We start from the raw sequence: 22,489 nt of genomic DNA on the forward strand, positions 1-22,489 counted from the left end.
ATTCGGGGTCATACTCTGATAGGTTGTCCCCAAACTGAGGCCTACCATCTGGCCAGGTTTCACGTCTCTAGGCCTTACGGTTTGGCCTGCACGATGCGTTTTACGAATCCTTACAATTACAATAGGGTTTCAGCATTTCATGCTTGAACCCCTAATAAGAATGAGGGCTTTTTGCCAGTTATAGCGCCACCTAAGGTCCGATCTCCATGAAACTCTGCATGCTTCCTCACCATGTTCTGACACATATGCTCATCAATTTTGGTGAAGTTCTGAGTTTTCATTTGGGATTTATAGGCTTTTGAGTGTATTTTGCCACGCCCCTTTTCTAAACGAGCCTGTTACAGCCACCCAAATGCAAAAGTTCAACTTTTTTTCGATAATTATTGATCTAGAGAGTCCAGAGAATTGTCCTAGACTGGTTTGGTTCCGATCGGGCGAAAAACCAGGGACTAGTTCGCAAAAGTAGGTTTTGGACAAAATTCGACATAGCAGAATATTTTCCCTGCCGACATCCAAATCGGAGATAGCCATTTTGTCCGCCTTGAGCCAAGGATTCCAACGATATAGGGCACTTGATCCTGGGACAAACGGTCTAAGAGTTATGAGCAATTTTGAACTTTTGGTTGCTGTAGCGCCACCTATGGGCCATTCGGGGTCATACTCTGATAGGTTGTCCCCAAACTGAGGCCTACCATCTGGCCAGGTTTCACGTCTCTAGGCCTTACGGTTTGGCCTGCACGATGCGTTTTACGAATCCTTACAATTACAATAGGGTTTCAGCATTTCATGCTTGAACCCCTAATAAGAATGAGGGCTTTTTGCCAGTTATAGCGCCACCTAAGGTCCGATCTCCATGAAACTCTGCATGCTTCCTCACCATGTTCTGACACATATGCTCATCAATTTTGGTGAAGTTCTGAGTTTTCATTTGGGATTTATAGGCTTTTGAGTGTATTTTGCCACGCCCCTTTTCTAAACGAGCCTGTTACAGCCACCCAAATGCAAAAGTTCAACTTTTTTTCGATAATTATTGATCTAGAGAGTCCAGAGAATTGTCCTAGACTGGTTTGGTTCCGATCGGGCGAAAAACCAGGGACTAGTTCGCAAAAGTAGGTTTTGGACAAAATTCGACATAGCAGAATATTTTCCCTGCCGACATCCAAATCGGAGATAGCCATTTTGTCCGCCTTGAGCCAAGGATTCCAACGATATAGGGCACTTGATCCTGGGACAAACGGTCTAAGAGTTATGAGCAATTTTGAACTTTTGGTTGCTGTAGCGCCACCTATGGGCCATTCGGGGTCATACTCTGATAGGTTGTCCCCAAACTGAGGCCTACCATCTGGCCAGGTTTCACGTCTCTAGGCCTTACGGTTTGGCCTGCACGATGCGTTTTACGAATCCTTACAATTACAATAGGGTTTAAGCATTTCATGCTTGAACCCCTAATAAGAATGAGGGCTTTTTGCCAGTTATAGCGCCACCTAAGGTCCGATCTCCATGAAACTCTGCATGCTTCCTCACCATGTTCTGACACATATGCTCATCAATTTTGGTGAAGTTCTGAGTTTTCATTTGGGATTTATAGGCTTTTGAGTGTATTTTGCCACGCCCCTTTTCTAAACGAGCCTGTTACAGCCACCCAAATGCAAAAGTTCAACTTTTTTTCGATAATTATTGATCTAGAGAGTCCAGAGAATTGTCCTAGACTGGTTTGGTTCCGATCGGGCGAAAAACCAGGGACTAGTTCGCAAAAGTAGGTTTTGGACAAAATTCGACATAGCAGAATATTTTCCCTGCCGACATCCAAATCGGAGATAGCCATTTTGTCCGCCTTGAGCCAAGGATTCCAACGATATAGGGCACTTGATCCTGGGACAAACGGTCTAAGAGTTATGAGCAATTTTGAACTTTTGGTTGCTGTAGCGCCACCTATGGGCCATTCGGGGTCATACTCTGATAGGTTGTCCCCAAACTGAGGCCTACCATCTGGCCAGGTTTCACGTCTCTAGGCCTTACGGTTTGGCCTGCACGATGCGTTTTACGAATCCTTACAATTACAATAGGGTTTCAGCATTTCATGCTTGAACCCCTAATAAGAATGAGGGCTTTTTGCCAGTTATAGCGCCACCTAAGGTCCGATCTCCATGAAACTCTGCATGCTTCCTCACCATGTTCTGACACATATGCTCATCAATTTTGGTGAAGTTCTGAGTTTTCATTTGGGATTTATAGGCTTTTGAGTGTATTTTGCCACGCCCCTTTTCTAAACGAGCCTGTTACAGCCACCCAAATGCAAAAGTTCAACTTTTTTTCGATAATTATTGATCTAGAGAGTCCAGAGAATTGTCCTAGACTGGTTTGGTTCCGATCGGGCGAAAAACCAGGGACTAGTTCGCAAAAGTAGGTTTTGGACAAAATTCGACATAGCAGAATATTTTCCCTGCCGACATCCAAATCGGAGATAGCCATTTTGTCCGCCTTGAGCCAAGGATTCCAACGATATAGGGCACTTGATCCTGGGACAAACGGTCTAAGAGTTATGAGCAATTTTGAACTTTTGGTTGCTGTAGCGCCACCTATGGGCCATTCGGGGTCATACTCTGATAGGTTGTCCCCAAACTGAGGCCTACCATCTGGCCAGGTTTCACGTCTCTAGGCCTTACGGTTTGGCCTGCACGATGCGTTTTACGAATCCTTACAATTACAATAGGGTTTCAGCATTTCATGCTTGAACCCCTAATAAGAATGAGGGCTTTTTGCCAGTTATAGCGCCACCTAAGGTCCGATCTCCATGAAACTCTGCATGCTTCCTCACCATGTTCTGACACATATGCTCATCAATTTTGGTGAAGTTCTGAGTTTTCATTTGGGATTTATAGGCTTTTGAGTGTATTTTGCCACGCCCCTTTTCTAAACGAGCCTGTTACAGCCACCCAAATGCAAAAGTTCAACTTTTTTTCGATAATTATTGATCTAGAGAGTCCAGAGAATTGTCCTAGACTGGTTTGGTTCCGATCGGGCGAAAAACCAGGGACTAGTTCGCAAAAGTAGGTTTTGGACAAAATTCGACATAGCAGAATATTTTCCCTGCCGACATCCAAATCGGAGATAGCCATTTTGTCCGCCTTGAGCCAAGGATTCCAACGATATAGGGCACTTGATCCTGGGACAAACGGTCTAAGAGTTATGAGCAATTTTGAACTTTTGGTTGCTGTAGCGCCACCTATGGGCCATTCGGGGTCATACTCTGATAGGTTGTCCCCAAACTGAGGCCTACCATCTGGCCAGGTTTCACGTCTCTAGGCCTTACGGTTTGGCCTGCACGATGCGTTTTACGAATCCTTACAATTACAATAGGGTTTCAGCATTTCATGCTTGAACCCCTAATAAGAATGAGGGCTTTTTGCCAGTTATAGCGCCACCTAAGGTCCGATCTCCATGAAACTCTGCATGCTTCCTCACCATGTTCTGACACATATGCTCATCAATTTTGGTGAAGTTCTGAGTTTTCATTTGGGATTTATAGGCTTTTGAGTGTATTTTGCCACGCCCCTTTTCTAAACGAGCCTGTTACAGCCACCCAAATGCAAAAGTTCAACTTTTTTTCGATAATTATTGATCTAGAGAGTCCAGAGAATTGTCCTAGACTGGTTTGGTTCCGATCGGGCGAAAAACCAGGGACTAGTTCGCAAAAGTAGGTTTTGGACAAAATTCGACATAGCAGAATATTTTCCCTGCCGACATCCAAATCGGAGATAGCCATTTTGTCCGCCTTGAGCCAAGGATTCCAACGATATAGGGCACTTGATCCTGGGACAAACGGTCTAAGAGTTATGAGCAATTTTGAACTTTTGGTTGCTGTAGCGCCACCTATGGGCCATTCGGGGTCATACTCTGATAGGTTGTCCCCAAACTGAGGCCTACCATCTGGCCAGGTTTCACGTCTCTAGGCCTTACGGTTTGGCCTGCACGATGCGTTTTACGAATCCTTACAATTACAATAGGGTTTCAGCATTTCATGCTTGAACCCCTAATAAGAATGAGGGCTTTTTGCCAGTTATAGCGCCACCTAAGGTCCGATCTCCATGAAACTCTGCATGCTTCCTCACCATGTTCTGACACATATGCTCATCAATTTTGGTGAAGTTCTGAGTTTTCATTTGGGATTTATAGGCTTTTGAGTGTATTTTGCCACGCCCCTTTTCTAAACGAGCCTGTTACAGCCACCCAAATGCAAAAGTTCAACTTTTTTTCGATAATTATTGATCTAGAGAGTCCAGAGAATTGTCCTAGACTGGTTTGGTTCCGATCGGGCGAAAAACCAGGGACTAGTTCGCAAAAGTAGGTTTTGGACAAAATTCGACATAGCAGAATATTTTCCCTGCCGACATCCAAATCGGAGATAGCCATTTTGTCCGCCTTGAGCCAAGGATTCCAACGATATAGGGCACTTGATCCTGGGACAAACGGTCTAAGAGTTATGAGCAATTTTGAACTTTTGGTTGCTGTAGCGCCACCTATGGGCCATTCGGGGTCATACTCTGATAGGTTGTCCCCAAACTGAGGCCTACCATCTGGCCAGGTTTCACGTCTCTAGGCCTTACGGTTTGGCCTGCACGATGCGTTTTACGAATCCTTACAATTACAATAGGGTTTCAGCATTTCATGCTTGAACCCCTAATAAGAATGAGGGCTTTTTGCCAGTTATAGCGCCACCTAAGGTCCGATCTCCATGAAACTCTGCATGCTTCCTCACCATGTTCTGACACATATGCTCATCAATTTTGGTGAAGTTCTGAGTTTTCATTTGGGATTTATAGGCTTTTGAGTGTATTTTGCCACGCCCCTTTTCTAAACGAGCCTGTTACAGCCACCCAAATGCAAAAGTTCAACTTTTTTTCGATAATTATTGATCTAGAGAGTCCAGAGAATTGTCCTAGACTGGTTTGGTTCCGATCGGGCGAAAAACCAGGGACTAGTTCGCAAAAGTAGGTTTTGGACAAAATTCGACATAGCAGAATATTTTCCCTGCCGACATCCAAATCGGAGATAGCCATTTTGTCCGCCTTGAGCCAAGGATTCCAACGATATAGGGCACTTGATCCTGGGACAAACGGTCTAAGAGTTATGAGCAATTTTGAACTTTTGGTTGCTGTAGCGCCACCTATGGGCCATTCGGGGTCATACTCTGATAGGTTGTCCCCAAACTGAGGCCTACCATCTGGCCAGGTTTCACGTCTCTAGGCCTTACGGTTTGGCCTGCACGATGCGTTTTACGAATCCTTACAATTACAATAGGGTTTCAGCATTTCATGCTTGAACCCCTAATAAGAATGAGGGCTTTTTGCCAGTTATAGCGCCACCTAAGGTCCGATCTCCATGAAACTCTGCATGCTTCCTCACCATGTTCTGACACATATGCTCATCAATTTTGGTGAAGTTCTGAGTTTTCATTTGGGATTTATAGGCTTTTGAGTGTATTTTGCCACGCCCCTTTTCTAAACGAGCCTGTTACAGCCACCCAAATGCAAAAGTTCAACTTTTTTTCGATAATTATTGATCTAGAGAGTCCAGAGAATTGTCCTAGACTGGTTTGGTTCCGATCGGGCGAAAAACCAGGGACTAGTTCGCAAAAGTAGGTTTTGGACAAAATTCGACATAGCAGAATATTTTCCCTGCCGACATCCAAATCGGAGATAGCCATTTTGTCCGCCTTGAGCCAAGGATTCCAACGATATAGGGCACTTGATCCTGGGACAAACGGTCTAAGAGTTATGAGCAATTTTGAACTTTTGGTTGCTGTAGCGCCACCTATGGGCCATTCGGGGTCATACTCTGATAGGTTGTCCCCAAACTGAGGCCTACCATCTGGCCAGGTTTCACGTCTCTAGGCCTTACGGTTTGGCCTGCACGATGCGTTTTACGAATCCTTACAATTACAATAGGGTTTCAGCATTTCATGCTTGAACCCCTAATAAGAATGAGGGCTTTTTGCCAGTTATAGCGCCACCTAAGGTCCGATCTCCATGAAACTCTGCATGCTTCCTCACCATGTTCTGACACATATGCTCATCAATTTTGGTGAAGTTCTGAGTTTTCATTTGGGATTTATAGGCTTTTGAGTGTATTTTGCCACGCCCCTTTTCTAAACGAGCCTGTTACAGCCACCCAAATGCAAAAGTTCAACTTTTTTTCGATAATTATTGATCTAGAGAGTCCAGAGAATTGTCCTAGACTGGTTTGGTTCCGATCGGGCGAAAAACCAGGGACTAGTTCGCAAAAGTAGGTTTTGGACAAAATTCGACATAGCAGAATATTTTCCCTGCCGACATCCAAATCGGAGATAGCCATTTTGTCCGCCTTGAGCCAAGGATTCCAACGATATAGGGCACTTGATCCTGGGACAAACGGTCTAAGAGTTATGAGCAATTTTGAACTTTTGGTTGCTGTAGCGCCACCTATGGGCCATTCGGGGTCATACTCTGATAGGTTGTCCCCAAACTGAGGCCTACCATCTGGCCAGGTTTCACGTCTCTAGGCCTTACGGTTTGGCCTGCACGATGCGTTTTACGAATCCTTACAATTACAATAGGGTTTCAGCATTTCATGCTTGAACCCCTAATAAGAATGAGGGCTTTTTGCCAGTTATAGCGCCACCTAAGGTCCGATCTCCATGAAACTCTGCATGCTTCCTCACCATGTTCTGACACATATGCTCATCAATTTTGGTGAAGTTCTGAGTTTTCATTTGGGATTTATAGGCTTTTGAGTGTATTTTGCCACGCCCCTTTTCTAAACGAGCCTGTTACAGCCACCCAAATGCAAAAGTTCAACTTTTTTTCGATAATTATTGATCTAGAGAGTCCAGAGAATTGTCCTAGACTGGTTTGGTTCCGATCGGGCGAAAAACCAGGGACTAGTTCGCAAAAGTAGGTTTTGGACAAAATTCGACATAGCAGAATATTTTCCCTGCCGACATCCAAATCGGAGATAGCCATTTTGTCCGCCTTGAGCCAAGGATTCCAACGATATAGGGCACTTGATCCTGGGACAAACGGTCTAAGAGTTATGAGCAATTTTGAACTTTTGGTTGCTGTAGCGCCACCTATGGGCCATTCGGGGTCATACTCTGATAGGTTGTCCCCAAACTGAGGCCTACCATCTGGCCAGGTTTCACGTCTCTAGGCCTTACGGTTTGGCCTGCACGATGCGTTTTACGAATCCTTACAATTACAATAGGGTTTCAGCATTTCATGCTTGAACCCCTAATAAGAATGAGGGCTTTTTGCCAGTTATAGCGCCACCTAAGGTCCGATCTCCATGAAACTCTGCATGCTTCCTCACCATGTTCTGACACATATGCTCATCAATTTTGGTGAAGTTCTGAGTTTTCATTTGGGATTTATAGGCTTTTGAGTGTATTTTGCCACGCCCCTTTTCTAAACGAGCCTGTTACAGCCACCCAAATGCAAAAGTTCAACTTTTTTTCGATAATTATTGATCTAGAGAGTCCAGAGAATTGTCCTAGACTGGTTTGGTTCCGATCGGGCGAAAAACCAGGGACTAGTTCGCAAAAGTAGGTTTTGGACAAAATTCGACATAGCAGAATATTTTCCCTGCCGACATCCAAATCGGAGATAGCCATTTTGTCCGCCTTGAGCCAAGGATTCCAACGATATAGGGCACTTGATCCTGGGACAAACGGTCTAAGAGTTATGAGCAATTTTGAACTTTTGGTTGCTGTAGCGCCACCTATGGGCCATTCGGGGTCATACTCTGATAGGTTGTCCCCAAACTGAGGCCTACCATCTGGCCAGGTTTCACGTCTCTAGGCCTTACGGTTTGGCCTGCACGATGCGTTTTACGAATCCTTACAATTACAATAGGGTTTAAGCATTTCATGCTTGAACCCCTAATAAGAATGAGGGCTTTTTGCCAGTTATAGCGCCACCTAAGGTCCGATCTCCATGAAACTCTGCATGCTTCCTCACCATGTTCTGACACATATGCTCATCAATTTTGGTGAAGTTCTGAGTTTTCATTTGGGATTTATAGGCTTTTGAGTGTATTTTGCCACGCCCCTTTTCTAAACGAGCCTGTTACAGCCACCCAAATGCAAAAGTTCAACTTTTTTTCGATAATTATTGATCTAGAGAGTCCAGAGAATTGTCCTAGACTGGTTTGGTTCCGATCGGGCGAAAAACCAGGGACTAGTTCGCAAAAGTAGGTTTTGGACAAAATTCGACATAGCAGAATATTTTCCCTGCCGACATCCAAATCGGAGATAGCCATTTTGTCCGCCTTGAGCCAAGGATTCCAACGATATAGGGCACTTGATCCTGGGACAAACGGTCTAAGAGTTATGAGCAATTTTGAACTTTTGGTTGCTGTAGCGCCACCTATGGGCCATTCGGGGTCATACTCTGATAGGTTGTCCCCAAACTGAGGCCTACCATCTGGCCAGGTTTCACGTCTCTAGGCCTTACGGTTTGGCCTGCACGATGCGTTTTACGAATCCTTACAATTACAATAGGGTTTCAGCATTTCATGCTTGAACCCCTAATAAGAATGAGGGCTTTTTGCCAGTTATAGCGCCACCTAAGGTCCGATCTCCATGAAACTCTGCATGCTTCCTCACCATGTTCTGACACATATGCTCATCAATTTTGGTGAAGTTCTGAGTTTTCATTTGGGATTTATAGGCTTTTGAGTGTATTTTGCCACGCCCCTTTTCTAAACGAGCCTGTTACAGCCACCCAAATGCAAAAGTTCAACTTTTTTTCGATAATTATTGATCTAGAGAGTCCAGAGAATTGTCCTAGACTGGTTTGGTTCCGATCGGGCGAAAAACCAGGGACTAGTTCGCAAAAGTAGGTTTTGGACAAAATTCGACATAGCAGAATATTTTCCCTGCCGACATCCAAATCGGAGATAGCCATTTTGTCCGCCTTGAGCCAAGGATTCCAACGATATAGGGCACTTGATCCTGGGACAAACGGTCTAAGAGTTATGAGCAATTTTGAACTTTTGGTTGCTGTAGCGCCACCTATGGGCCATTCGGGGTCATACTCTGATAGGTTGTCCCCAAACTGAGGCCTACCATCTGGCCAGGTTTCACGTCTCTAGGCCTTACGGTTTGGCCTGCACGATGCGTTTTACGAATCCTTACAATTACAATAGGGTTTCAGCATTTCATGCTTGAACCCCTAATAAGAATGAGGGCTTTTTGCCAGTTATAGCGCCACCTAAGGTCCGATCTCCATGAAACTCTGCATGCTTCCTCACCATGTTCTGACACATATGCTCATCAATTTTGGTGAAGTTCTGAGTTTTCATTTGGGATTTATAGGCTTTTGAGTGTATTTTGCCACGCCCCTTTTCTAAACGAGCCTGTTACAGCCACCCAAATGCAAAAGTTCAACTTTTTTTCGATAATTATTGATCTAGAGAGTCCAGAGAATTGTCCTAGACTGGTTTGGTTCCGATCGGGCGAAAAACCAGGGACTAGTTCGCAAAAGTAGGTTTTGGACAAAATTCGACATAGCAGAATATTTTCCCTGCCGACATCCAAATCGGAGATAGCCATTTTGTCCGCCTTGAGCCAAGGATTCCAACGATATAGGGCACTTGATCCTGGGACAAACGGTCTAAGAGTTATGAGCAATTTTGAACTTTTGGTTGCTGTAGCGCCACCTATGGGCCATTCGGGGTCATACTCTGATAGGTTGTCCCCAAACTGAGGCCTACCATCTGGCCAGGTTTCACGTCTCTAGGCCTTACGGTTTGGCCTGCACGATGCGTTTTACGAATCCTTACAATTACAATAGGGTTTCAGCATTTCATGCTTGAACCCCTAATACGAATGAGGGCTTTTTGCCAGTTATAGCGCCACCTAAGGTCCGATCTCCATGAAACTCTGCATGCTTCCTCACCATGTTCTGACACATATGCTCATCAATTTTGGTGAAGTTCTGAGTTTTCATTTGGGATTTATAGGCTTTTGAGTGTATTTTGCCACGCCCCTTTTCTAAACGAGCCTGTTACAGCCACCCAAATGCAAAAGTTCAACTTTTTTTCGATAATTATTGATCTAGAGAGTCCAGAGAATTGTCCTAGACTGGTTTGGTTCCGATCGGGCGAAAAACCAGGGACTAGTTCGCAAAAGTAGGTTTTGGACAAAATTCGACATAGCAGAATATTTTCCCTGCCGACATCCAAATCGGAGATAGCCATTTTGTCCGCCTTGAGCCAAGGATTCCAACGATATAGGGCACTTGATCCTGGGACAAACGGTCTAAGAGTTATGAGCAATTTTGAACTTTTGGTTGCTGTAGCGCCACCTATGGGCCATTCGGGGTCATACTCTGATAGGTTGTCCCCAAACTGAGGCCTACCATCTGGCCAGGTTTCACGTCTCTAGGCCTTACGGTTTGGCCTGCACGATGCGTTTTACGAATCCTTACAATTACAATAGGGTTTCAGCATTTCATGCTTGAACCCCTAATAAGAATGAGGGCTTTTTGCCAGTTATAGCGCCACCTAAGGTCCGATCTCCATGAAACTCTGCATGCTTCCTCACCATGTTCTGACACATATGCTCATCAATTTTGGTGAAGTTCTGAGTTTTCATTTGGGATTTATAGGCTTTTGAGTGTATTTTGCCACGCCCCTTTTCTAAACGAGCCTGTTACAGCCACCCAAATGCAAAAGTTCAACTTTTTTTCGATAATTATTGATCTAGAGAGTCCAGAGAATTGTCCTAGACTGGTTTGGTTCCGATCGGGCGAAAAACCAGGGACTAGTTCGCAAAAGTAGGTTTTGGACAAAATTCGACATAGCAGAATATTTTCCCTGCCGACATCCAAATCGGAGATAGCCATTTTGTCCGCCTTGAGCCAAGGATTCCAACGATATAGGGCACTTGATCCTGGGACAAACGGTCTAAGAGTTATGAGCAATTTTGAACTTTTGGTTGCTGTAGCGCCACCTATGGGCCATTCGGGGTCATACTCTGATAGGTTGTCCCCAAACTGAGGCCTACCATCTGGCCAGGTTTCACGTCTCTAGGCCTTACGGTTTGGCCTGCACGATGCGTTTTACGAATCCTTACAATTACAATAGGGTTTCAGCATTTCATGCTTGAACCCCTAATACGAATGAGGGCTTTTTGCCAGTTATAGCGCCACCTAAGGTCCGATCTCCATGAAACTCTGCATGCTTCCTCACCATGTTCTGACACATATGCTCATCAATTTTGGTGAAGTTCTGAGTTTTCATTTGGGATTTATAGGCTTTTGAGTGTATTTTGCCACGCCCCTTTTCTAAACGAGCCTGTTACAGCCACCCAAATGCAAAAGTTCAACTTTTTTTCGATAATTATTGATCTAGAGAGTCCAGAGAATTGTCCTAGACTGGTTTGGTTCCGATCGGGCGAAAAACCAGGGACTAGTTCGCAAAAGTAGGTTTTGGACAAAATTCGACATAGCAGAATATTTTCCCTGCCGACATCCAAATCGGAGATAGCCATTTTGTCCGCCTTGAGCCAAGGATTCCAACGATATAGGGCACTTGATCCTGGGACAAACGGTCTAAGAGTTATGAGCAATTTTGAACTTTTGGTTGCTGTAGCGCCACCTATGGGCCATTCGGGGTCATACTCTGATAGGTTGTCCCCAAACTGAGGCCTACCATCTGGCCAGGTTTCACGTCTCTAGGCCTTACGGTTTGGCCTGCACGATGCGTTTTACGAATCCTTACAATTACAATAGGGTTTCAGCATTTCATGCTTGAACCCCTAAAAATCCTTACAATTACAATAGGGTTTCAGCACTTCGTGCTTGAACCCCTAAAAATCAGGACAATTACAATAGGGTTTCAGCACTTCGTGCTTGAACCCCTAATTAAAGCTGCAAGCAGCATTTATCGGGGTTCAAGCAGTTAAGGCCTTTAAGGCATTTAAGCACAAAAGCATCAAAAGTTATTAAGATTTATTTAGCAAGCATGTAACCACTGACATAATAGATGGAAAAGACCATTTACAGCCAATACAGGCAATTTGCCATGGGATATATATGGTTTTAAAGCTTTTTAACAGTTATAGCGCCACCTATGGTCCGATCTCCATAAAATTGTTTACTGTGACCTCAAATTGAACCCATACACATGTGTACTGAGTTTGGTGAAGATATCTCATTTACTTCTTGAGTTATAGCCATTTGAGTAAAATAGGCTCCTCCCACAACGATTTGCCACATTCTAGAATTATTTAATATGATTCTAGCATGATTTACTATCATATACCATGTTCCAGAATGATTTATTAGGATTCTAGCATGATTTACCTTGATACACCTCATTTCAGTATTATTTACTATGATTTACAATGTTTCTAGCATGATTAACCACATTACTAGCAATTATGTGAAGTGTCAGTGCAAATGAGGTGATGAACACTGACAAAATATTATTGTGTTATAATAGTTAGTTATATACGTGATTTTTAGTGTGTGTCCAAGTATGAATGCAAAAGCACATGTAAAATATTTCATTATTAAGTAGAATGGCCAGCAGAGGGCACTAGAAGACCACTTATTGGCTCACTTTCACTTTAAACCAGTTTTCTGCACTAAAGCAAACCAGTTTTTCCATGTTAACTCAATGCATGCTTACACACACACACACACACACACACACACACACACACACACACACACACACACACACACACACACACACACACACACACACACACACACACATACACACACAGCATAGTTAACCATGATTTACCATGATATACCACGTTCTAGTATTATTTACCAGGAGATAAACGACAATCTAGTATTATTTACTTTGATTTACCATGTTTCTAGCCTGATTTATCACATTACTAGCAATTATTTGAAGTGTCAGTGCAAATAAAGTGATTAACACTGACAAAATATGATTGTGTTATAATAGTTATTGCTATATAAGTGATTTTTTTAGTGTGTATTCAAGTATGAATGCAAGCACATGTTGAAATATTTCATTAATAAGTAGAATGGCCAGCAGAGGGCAGTAGAAGACCACTTATTGGCTCACTTTCACTTTAAACCAGTTTTCTGCACTAAAGCAAACCAGTTTATCCATGTTAACTCAATGCATGCTTACACACACACACACACACACACACACACACACACACACACACACACACACACACACACACACACACACATACACACACAGCATAGTTAACCATGATTTACCATGATATACCACGTTCTAGTATTATTTACCAGGAGATAAACGACAATCTAGTATTATTTACTTTGATTTACCATGTTTCTAGCCTGATTTATCACATTACTAGCAATTATTTGAAGTGTCAGTGCAAATAAAGTGATTAACACTGACAAAATATGATTGTGTTATAATAGTTATTGCTATATAAGTGATTTTTTTAGTGTGTATTCAAGTATGAATGCAAGCACATGTTGAAATATTTCATTAATAAGTAGAATGGCCAGCAGAGGGCAGTAGAAGACCACTTATTGGCTCACTTTCACTTTAAACCAGTTTTCTGCACTAAAGCAAACCAGTTTATCCATGTTAACTCAATGCATGCTTACACACACACACACACACACACACACACACACACACACACACACACACAGCATAGTTAACCATGATTTACCATGATTTACCACATTACTAGCAATTATTTGAAGTGTCAGTGCAAATAAAGTGATTAACACTGACAAAATATGATTGTGTTATAATAGTTATTGCTATATAAGTGATTTTTAGTGTGTATTCAAGTTTAAATGCAAGCACATGTGGAAAAATTTAATTAATAAGTAGAATGGCCAGCAGAGGGCAGTAGAAGACCACTTATTGGCTCACTTTCACTTTAAACCTCATGATTTTGACCAGTTTTCTGCACTAAAGCAAACCAGTGTTTCCATGTTAACTCAATAATGCATACTTGCTACATATGCTACACACAATAATGCTACACACACACACACACACACACATATGTTTCAGTGATATTGGTGTCACATTCACCTTCATCACATTCACCTTCTGTCTTCATCACATTCACCATCTGTCGTCATCACCTGCACCTGCTCCTCATCACCCTCCTCATCATTACCTGCTCCTCATCATCATAACCGTCACCTGTTGTCCTTGTCTTGATCTGTGTATTTAAGTTCCCCTCTCATCCATTATCATTGTCGGTTATTGTTTGTGCACTAGCACTCTGTTATGTTTGTTTTCATGTTGGAAAATAAAACCTTTGTTATATTTGTACCACACACACACACACACACACACACACACACACACACACACACACACACACACACACACACCATCATTTATCATGATTTACCATGGCTGATACCAATACCAATATGAGAAAATGACTATTTTAAACAGCAGGGGGCAGTAAAATACCACTTATTGGCTTAACATGCCATTAATTCATATCATTTTCACCTTTTTAACTGTTATAGAGGCAAATTTTGTCCGATCTGTCTGAAAATTTTCATGCTTGTTCAGGGTGATATTTCACATGTTCTGACTTGTTTTTAAGAAGGTCTGAGCATTGATTAAAGAGATATAGGCTTTCGGGGACACTTGGTAAAGGCCAGATTTTGAAGTGAACCTATTATAGCTATCCAAATGAAGTAGTTCAACTTTTTCTGACAATTATTGATCTAGTGAGTCCAGAGAATTGTATTGCACTAGTTTTGAACATTATGATATGAAAATTATATGATCAGAGATGGAAAAGACCATTTACAGCCAATACAGGCAGTTTACCATAGGAAATATATGATTTTAAAGCTTTTTAACAGTTATAGCGCCACCTATCGTCCGATCTCCATAGAATTTTTCATGCTTGTTAATGATGTTATGTCACATATGCTGACCAATTTTTGTGAAGTTCTGAGTTTTTATTTAGGATTTATAGGCTTTTTAATGTATTTTGACACGCCCATTTTATAAATTACCCTATTACAGCCATCCAAATGCAAAAGTTCAACTTTTTTTTGATAATTATTGATCTAGAGAGTCCAGAGAATTGTCCTAGACTGGTCTGGTTCCGATCGGGCAAAAAACCTAGGACTAGTTTGCAAAAGTAGGTTTTTAACATATTAATGAATAATTAATGAACAGTTTGATTGACAGCAATGGTTCTTGAGGCAAAGTTGTTCAGGATGAGGAGATCTATCAAATGATATGCATATTGTGTGGATATTTGTAACACTACGTGATTACAGAGCCGTAAAACTCGTTAGCGCCAACTAGTGGCCGATTTCTTTCAAAATTCTTACAGACCTTTAGGGCCATGAGCCGAACATGCCCATTGAGTTTCGTTCCGATCGGCCTCCGTTAACCTTGTCTAATAGGTGCTCAAACTTCGTTGGCCGATGGCGGCCATGTTTTTTGAGATACGCCAATGTCCTCATACACATACATGGCACCTTGGACCAAGACACTGCATACCAATTTTCAAGTCAATCGGACTAACGGTCAGGTGGTTATAGCCTGTTTTATGTTTTTTTCATTTTATAGCGCCACCATGAGGCCAATCGTCGCGATTTTTTTACTGTGACCCCAGAGTAAGCTCATACACATGTGTACCAAGTTTGGTGAAGATACCTCATTTACATCGGGAGTTATAGCCATTTTAGTAAAATAGGCCCCTCCCACAACGTACGTTTTGGCGCCCCTTAGCGACCGTGAATCGAAATTTCCACTTTTTTTCGATAATTATTGATATTCAGTCTCCAGAGAACATTTCTGCACTAGTTTGGTTCCAATCGGGCAAAAAACCAGGGACTAGTTCGCAAAAGTAGATTTTTGACAAAATTCAAAATGGCGGAAAATCTATCATGGCGGAAATGAAATCGGAGATATACGTTTTGTTCGTCAGGCGTCCAGCTTTCCAATGATATAAGACACTTGAGTCTACGACATACGGTCTAGGAGTTATGAGCAGTTTCGCGCTTTTGGTTGTTATAGCGCCACCTATGGGCCAATCGGGGTCATAATCTCTGAACCTTTCCTCGATTTTTGTACTACCATCTGTCAAAGTTTCAAAGTTCCAGCTCTTACGGTTTGGGCTGCACGATGCGTTTTACGGCGGAATAATAATAATAATAATAATTAAAGCTGCAAGCAGCATTTATCGGGGTTCAAGCAGTTAAGGCGTTTAAGGTTTTTAAGCACAAAAGCATCAAAAGTTATTAAGATTTATTTAGCAAGCATGTATCCACTGACATAATAGATTGGAAAAGACCATTTACAGCCAATACAGGCAATTTACCATGGGATATATATGGTTTTAAAGCTTTTTAACAGTTATAGCGCCACCTATGGTCCGATCTCCATAAAATTGTTTATTGTGACCTCAAATTGAACCCATACACATGTGTACTGAGTTTGGTGAAGATATCTCATTTACTTCTTGAGTTATAGCCATTTTAGTAAAATAGGCTCCTCCCACAAAAATTGACCACATTCTAGTATTATTTACTATGATTCTAGTTTACCATAGTTTATCATGATTTATCATAGCTTTCCATGATTTACCATGTTAATTGTCAATAGTAATTGTTATATAAGTGATTTTTAGTGTCTTATTGTTATATAAGTGATTTTTAGAGTCTAATGAATGCAAAAGCATATGTGAGTAGACTTCATTAATAAGTAGAATGACCAGCAGAGGGCAGTAGAAGACCACATATTGGCTCACTTTTACTTCAGACTTCTTGATTTTCACCATTTTTCTGCACTAAAGCAAAACAGTTTTTCCATTTTAACTCCATAATGCATGTTTACACACACACACACACACACACACACACACACACACACACACACACACACACACACACACACACACACACACACAAGACAAAGACAAATGTTGTTATTTTTTCAATGCTATTGGGATATGTCATTATATAAAATATTATTTGAATGGTCTATAAACATTTCACAAAGTCTTTGTAAGCTATTAATCAGATGATTCAGAATTTATTCAGAAACCTAAGACTACACACACACATTATGTTGTAGATACAGACGTTTGAAATATATGATGTGATCAAACTGTCAATACTAATACTTTAACAGATGGATTTTGACTAAATGTAATTGTAAATGTCAAAATAGTGATTTTATAAAGTCTAAATATAAATTATAGAACAATATGACAAAATGACTATTTTAAACAGCAGGGGGCAGTAAAATACCACTTATTGGCTTAATATACCATTATATTCATATCATTTTCACCTTTTTAACTGTTATAGAGGCAAATTTTGTCCGATCTGTCTGAAAATTTCCATGCATGTTCAGAGTGATATTTCACATGTTCTGACTTGTTTTTAAGAAGGTTTGAACATTCATTAAAGAGATATAGGCTTTCGGGGACACTTGGTAAAGGCCACATTTTGAAGTGAACCTATTATAGCTATCCAAATGAAGTAGTTCAACTTTTTCTGACAACTATTGTTCTAGTGAGTCCAGAGAATGGTTATGCACTAGTTTTTAACATTATGATATGAAAATTATATGATCAGACATGGAAAAGACCATTTACAGCCAATACAGGCAGTTTACCATAGGAAATATATGGTTTTAAAGCCTTTTAACAGTTATAGCGCCAACTATTGTCCGATCTCCATAAAATTTTGCAAGCTTTTTTGTGATGTTATGACACATATGCTCACTAATTTTTGTGAAGTTCTGAGTTTTCATTTAGGATTTATAGGCTTTTTAGTGTATTTTGCCACGCCCATTTTATAAATGACCCTATTACAGCCATACAAATACAAAAGTTAAACTTTTTTTTGATAATTATTGATCTAGAGAGTCCATAGAATTGTCCTAGACTGGTCTGGTTCCGATCGGGCGAAAAACCAGGGACTAGTTCGCAAAAGTAGGTTTTTAACATATTCATGAATATTTAATGAACGGTTTGATTGACAGCAATGGTTCTAGAGGCAAAGTTGTTCAGCATGAGCAGATCTATCAAATGATATGCATTTTGTGACAATATGTGTAACACCACGTGATTACAGAGCCATAAAACTCGTTAGCGCCAACTAGTGGCCGATTTCTTTCAAAATTCTTACAGACCTCTAGGGCCATGAGTCGAACATGCCCACCGAGTTTCGTTCCGATCGGCCTCCGTTAACCTTGTCTAATAGGTGCTCAACTTCATTGGCCAATGGCGGCCATGTTTTTTGAGATACACCAATGTCCTCATAGACATACATGGCACCTTGGACCAAGACACTGCATACCAATTTTCAAGTCAATCGGACTAACGGTCAGGTGGTTATAGCCTGTTTTATGTTTTTTTCATTTTATAGCGCCACCATGTGGCCAATCGCCGCGATTTTTTTACCGTGACCTCAGATTGACCTCTTACACATGTGTACCAAGTTTGGTTAAAATACCTCTTTTACTTCTGGAGTTATAGCCATTTTAGTAAAATAGGCTCCTCCCACAACGTTAATTTTGCACCCCCTAGCGACCGTGAATCGAAATTTCAACTTTTTTTCGATAATTATTGAACTTCAGACTCCAGAGAACAATTCTGCACTGGTTTGGTTCCGATCGGGCGAAAAACCAGGGACTAGTTCGCAAAAGTAGATTTTCGACAAAATTCAAAATGGCGGAAAATCTATCATGGCGGAAATAAAATCGGAGATATACGTTTTGTTCGTCAGGCGTCCAGCTTTCCAATGATATAAGACACTTGAGTCTACGACATACGGTCTAGGAGTTATGAGCAGTTTCGCGCTTTTGGTTGCTATAGCGCCACCTATGGGCCAATCGGGGTCATAATTTGATAACCTCTCCTCGATTTTTGTACTACCATATGGCAAAGTTTCAAAGCTCTAGCCCTTACGGTTTGGGCTGCACGATGCGTTTTACGGCGGAATAATAATAATAATAATAATAATAATAATAATAATAATAATAAAAATCAGCACAATTACAATAGGGTTTCAGCACTTCGTGCTTGAACCCCTAATAATTAAAGCTGCAAGCAGCATTTATCGGGGTTCAAGCATTTAAGGCCTTTAAGGCATTTAAGCATTCAAGACATTAAGATTTATTTAGAAAGCTTTTAACCACTGAAATAATAGATTGAAAAGTCCATTTACAGCCAATACAGGCAATTTACCATTGCTTTTTAACAGTTATAGCGCCAACTATCATCCGATCTACATACAATTTTGCATGCTTTTTTAGAATATTATGGCACATATGCTCACCAATTTTCGTGATGTTCTGAGTTTTTGTTTAGGATTTATAGGCTTTTGTTTGCATTTTGCCACGCCCATTTTCTTTATGACCCAATTATACCCATGCGAAAAATGCAAAAGTTCAACTTTTTTTGATAATTATTAATCTAAAGAGTCCAGAGAATTGTCCTAGACTCGTTTGGTTCCGATCGGGCAAAAAACCAGGGACTAGTTCGCAAAAGTAGGTTTTTAACATATTTGTGAATAATTAATAAACTGTTTGATTGACAGCAATGGTTCTAGAGGCAAAGTTGTTCAGCATGAGCAGGTCTATCAAATGATATGCATTTTGTGATGATAAGTGTAACACCACGTGATTACAGAGCCATAAAACTCGTTAGCGCCAACTAGTGGCCGATTTCTTTCAAAATTCTTACAGACCTCTAGGGCCATGAGTCGAACATGCCCACCGAGTTTTGTTCCGATCGGCCTCCGTTAACCTTGTCTAATAGGTGCTCAAACTTCATTGGCCGATGGCGGCCATGTTTTTTGAGATACACCAATGTCCTCATAGATATACATGACAGCTTGGACCAAGACACTGCATACCAATTTTCAAGTCAATCGGACTAACGGTCAGGTGGTTACAGCCTGATTTATGTTTTTTTCATGTTATAGCGCCACCATGTGGCCAATCGCCGCAATCTTTTTACTATGACCTCAGATTGACCTCTTACACAGGTGTACCAAGTTTGGTGAAGATACCTCATTTACTTCTGGAGTTATAGCCATTTTAGTAAAATAGGCTCCGCCTTCTTCAAACATTTTGGCGCCCCTTAGCGACCGTCAATCGAAATTTCAACTTTTTTTCGATAATTATTGATAATCTGACTCCAGAGAACATTTCTGCACTGGTTTGGTTCCGATCGGACACAAAACCAGGGACTAGTTTGCAAAAGTAGGTTTTGGACATAATTCAAAATGGCGGAAAATTTGCATACCGGAAATGAAATCCTTGAGGCCTTTTTTGTTCGGCTTGACCCAAGGATTCCAATGATATAAGACACTTGAGTCTGTGACAAACGGTTAATGAGATTTAAGCAAAAATATGATTTTTTTTTGTTTTTTGCACTGTAGCGCCACCTATGGGCCAATCGGGGTCATATTTTGATAACCTCTCCTCGATTTTTGTACTACCATCTGGCAAAGTTTCAAGTCTCTAGCACTTACGGTTTGGGCTGCACGATGCGTTTTACGGCAGAAGAAAAATAATAATAATAAAAATCAGTACAATTACAATAGGGTTTCAGCACTTCGTGCTTGAACCCCTAATAATTAAAGCTGCAAGCAGCATTTATCGGGGTTCAAGCAGTTAAGGCCTTTAAGGCATTTAAGCACAAAAGTATCAAAAGTTATTAAGATTTATTTAATAAGCATGTAACCACTGACATAATAGATGGAAAAGACCATTTACAGCCAATACAGGCAATTTACCATGTGATATATTTGGTTTTAAAGCTTTTTAACAGTTATAGCGCCACCTATGGTCCGATCTCCATAGAATTGTTTACTGTGACCTCAAATTGAACCCATACACATGTGTACTGAGTTTGGTGAAGATATCTCATTTACTTCTTGAGTTATAGCCATTTTAGTAAAATAGGCTCCTCCCACAACAATTTAGCATATTCTAATATTATTTACTATGATTCTAGCATGATTTGCCATATTCTAGCATAATTTACCATGATATACTACATTCTAGTATGATTTACCATTGTTTACTGTGATTCTAGCATGGATTACCATAGTTTATCATGATTTATCATAGTTTACCATGATTCATCATAGTTTACCATGATTTACCCTGTTCTAGCATAGTTGACCATGATTTACCATGTTCTAGCATGATTTACCATGATATACCACATTCTAACATGATTTACCATGTTCTAGCATGATGTACCATGATATACCATGTTCTAGAATGATGTACCAGGATTGTAGTATGATTTATCTTGATACACCACATTCTAGTATTATTTATTATGATTTACCATGTTTTTAGTGTGATTTACCATGATTTACCACATTGCTAGCAATTATGTGAAGTATCAGTAAAAATGAAGTGATAAACTCTGACAAAATATGATTGTGCTACAATAGTAATTGTTATATAAGTGATTTTTTAGTGTTTTATTGTTATATAAGTGATTTTTAGTGTCTAATGAATGCAAAAGCATAAGTGAGTAGACTTCATTAATAAGTAGAATGGCCAGCAGAGGGCAGGAGAAGACCACATATTGGCTCACTTTCACTTTAAACTTCTTGATTTTCACCATTTTTCTGCACTAAAGCAAACCAGTTTTTCCATTTTAACTCCATAATGCATGTTTACACACACACACACACACACGCACACACACACACACACACACACACACACACACACACAAAGACAAATGTTGTTGTTGTTTTTTCAATGCTATTGGGATATGTCATTATGAAAATATATTTGAATGGTCTATAAACATTTCACAAAGTCTTTGCAAGCTATTAATCAGATGATTAACCTAAGACTACACACACACATTATGTTGTAGATGCAGACATTTGAAATGTATGATGTGATCAAACTGTCAATACTAATACTTTAACAGATGGATTTTGACTAAATGTAATTGTAAATGTTAAAATAGTGATTTTATAAAGTCTAAATATAAATTATAGAACAATATGACAAAATGACTATTTTGAACAGCAGGGGGCATTAAAATACCACTTATTGGCTTAACATGCCATTATAATCATATCATTTTCACCTTTTTAACTGTTATAGAGGCAAATTTTGTCTGATCTGTCTGAAAATTTTCATGCATGTTCAGAGTGATATTTCACATGTTCTGACTTGTTTTTAAGAAGGTCTGAGTCATTCATTAAAGAGATATAGGCTTTCGGGGACACTTGGTAAAGGCTACATTTTGAAGTGAACCTATTATAGCTATCCAAATGAAGTAGTTCAACTTTTTCTGACAATTATTGATCTAGTGAGTCCAGAGAATTGTATTGCACTAGTTTTGAACATTATGATATGAAAATTATATGATCAGAGATGGAAAAGACCATTTACAGCCAATACAAGCAACATACCATAGGAAATATATGGTTTTAAAGCTTTTTAAAGGTTATAGCGCCACCTATCGTCCGATCTCCATAAAATT

Source organism: Squalius cephalus (assembly GCF_949319135.1).
Source record: "Squalius cephalus genome assembly, chromosome: 10".
NCBI lineage: Eukaryota > Metazoa > Chordata > Actinopteri > Cypriniformes > Leuciscidae > Squalius > Squalius cephalus.